This window comes from Argentina silus (assembly GCF_951799395.1).
Source record: "Argentina silus genome assembly, chromosome: 2".
In the NCBI taxonomy this organism is placed as follows: Eukaryota; Metazoa; Chordata; class Actinopteri; order Argentiniformes; family Argentinidae; genus Argentina; species Argentina silus.
In genome coordinates this window covers 34,155,244-34,157,743 of record NC_139656.1, presented here as the reverse complement: position 1 = coordinate 34,157,743, position 2,500 = coordinate 34,155,244, and the positions used below count along the sequence as shown (strand labels likewise).

Genomic DNA, 2,500 nt, shown 5'->3' with positions numbered 1-2,500 from the left:
ACACTACACTACACTACACTACGCTACACACTACACACTACACTACACACTACATACTACACACTACACTAACATTACACATTACACACTACACAAACTACACACTACACACTAACACTACACACAACACTACACACTACACACTAACACTACACACAACACTACACACTACACACTACACAACACTAAACTACACACTATATTACACTTATTACACCTTTATTATCATGGATGTCCATGATCCTGTTCCTCATTGAGAAGTGGAGCTGTAAAACTGCACTGATGTGTGTTATAGAGATGGAAGACATCTATGTAAAGATGTACAGTGATGAATGCATCGACCAGCCCCAGGAGTGGACCGACCCAGACCCGGACCCAGACCCGGATCCAGACCAAGACATAGACGGTAACACCATCACAGAATCCTCACACAACAATACAGTCTCTACTTTGTCACTTAAAAATGCTAACTTGACACAATGTTACTCATGTTGAATCTGAATGACACATAGAAACGGTGAGTTGAGCAGAGTGAGGAGAATACTATGTGGCCCAAAATCTGTGTAAAATCCTGGCCAATCAGTAACACTTGTTGAATGTTGTACGACAGGTATGTTTTACTTTGTAAGATGGTGAAACTGTTTCCCAACAGAGCTCTGCAGCCTTGCTCCATCCAGACAGAGCCAGAAGAAAACAGAGTCCTGCAGACCTGGACCATCCAGACCAAGCCAGAAGAAGACAGAGTCCTGTAGACTTGGACCATCCAGACAAATCCAGAAGAAAACAGAGTCCTGTAGACCTGGACCATCCAGACAAATCCAGAAGAAAACAGAGTCCTGCAGACCTGGACCATCCAGACCAAGCCAGAAGAAAACAGAGTCCTGCAGACCTGGACCATCTGAACCAAGCCAGAAGAAAACAGAGGTTTGGTTATGATAGTGGAAAAGGTTTTACTGTAAAATAATACACATTGATACATTCAGGTCCATTTTGAATTATGTCAATGAGGTGTATTGTTCATGCTATTTTCCAGTTCTTTACTCACAGTCGAATAAAAACCCAAGTGCAGTATCAGACTGGACCGCTAGGGGGAGGCATCACTGCACCATAGACAGACAGAGAGTCCCTGTCAGAGAGAAGTTACCCAGACGTAAGGCAATCAATAGTCGTTGATGTATGAGGTTATCGGACAACTATATATATAACCATGGATTCGTGATCAGTTGTAAATGTTCTGTAATAAATACACTTTTATGCTTGTAAAGGGTTTCTAACCAAGCTTATCTGGGTTTTGGCATTGGCTATAAGTTAAGTTTATGTTTTTGTGCTTTTTCTATTTTTAAGTTGGCAAAATAATAGTATTGATATCATTACTACCATAAATCGCATCCGTTGACAATATTATTGATCTAATTTCTTCCATAAATCCTATATAAGTTGAATAAGTATAAATAGCAATTTTATTAAAACAATCATAGTAGTAAAGTCAGGAGGGGCATCAGTATTACCCAAGTCACCACACATATAGAACGCGGTTGATAAAATCACCAATACAGTTATTATAATCATGTTTACACACTGCATCATATCTAACTGATCTATTTCTAAACAAATAGAGGCGCTGGTATCAGAGAAAACTATGAAAGAGAATTATTCCAATTACTGAAATATTTGAAGAGGCAGGAAAAAAAATATAAAAAATCTTCTTTCTTCTAGCATTGTGGCTGCCTACGGCCCCTGGTCCGAGTATTGATTACTCTGTCTTATGATGACTGATGGATAGATGATTCACTTACTTAAACAAATGTATTTGTTGTAAGTCGCTTTGGATAAAGGCGCCTGGTAAATGCCAGAAATGTAAATGTAAATGTAGATGTTAATGTTAATGTAAATGTAAATGTTAATGTAAATGTAGAAAGTAATAAATAGAAAGGGTTCATGTGATAATAATATGAAATGTATGCTGTTGAATTAATGAACATGAGGTATGAAATTATGTTTAAAATTAAGTTTATAACCTATACAAATGTCCTAAATAAGTGTTAAACAATAGATTACACCTGAAAATGTAATACATATGTGTGTACAGTATATTGAAACTGAATTGCATGGCAACTGTGTGAAAATAGATTGTCTTTTCAGTTTTTTCTAAAACCTAGTCTTTCATTTTCAATGCTATGTTTTATAGCTATTTTGAGGAAAACAATTATTTTTTGTCACTTATTAAGTCAATTTCTCTGTAATTAAAATGTGTTATTAACAAACAAATAAAACCAAATATTTGGCTGTGTGGTGATGGCTCCCTTTCCAAATGGATTATCAGTTGGAAGTTGGGTGCAAGGGCTTACAAAATATAAAACATTTCAGAGGAAAATTATATAATAAAAAAAATAATAATAGAATGTATCCCATTATCAGAGCCTCTCCATTTCATGATATGGCATGTATATATATAGTGTGTATTTAATAAAATAATTCATTTATTACAAGTAAGAGGTAA

General features: G+C 35.9%; 1 protein-coding gene across 1 annotated transcript in view; it reads left to right on the top strand.

Annotated features, from left to right (window-relative positions):
• Positions 1-2,421, top strand: part of LOC310816184 (T-cell surface antigen CD2-like) — a 6,135-nt gene extending 3,714 nt beyond the window's left edge. Inside the window, exons 5-6 of the mRNA XM_083686222.1 lie at positions 296-406; positions 653-2,421. The gene's annotated coding sequence lies outside the window, so the exon portion shown is untranslated. The remainder of the gene's footprint in view (positions 1-295; positions 407-652) is intronic.
• The last annotated feature ends 79 nt before the right edge of the window (positions 2,422-2,500 follow it).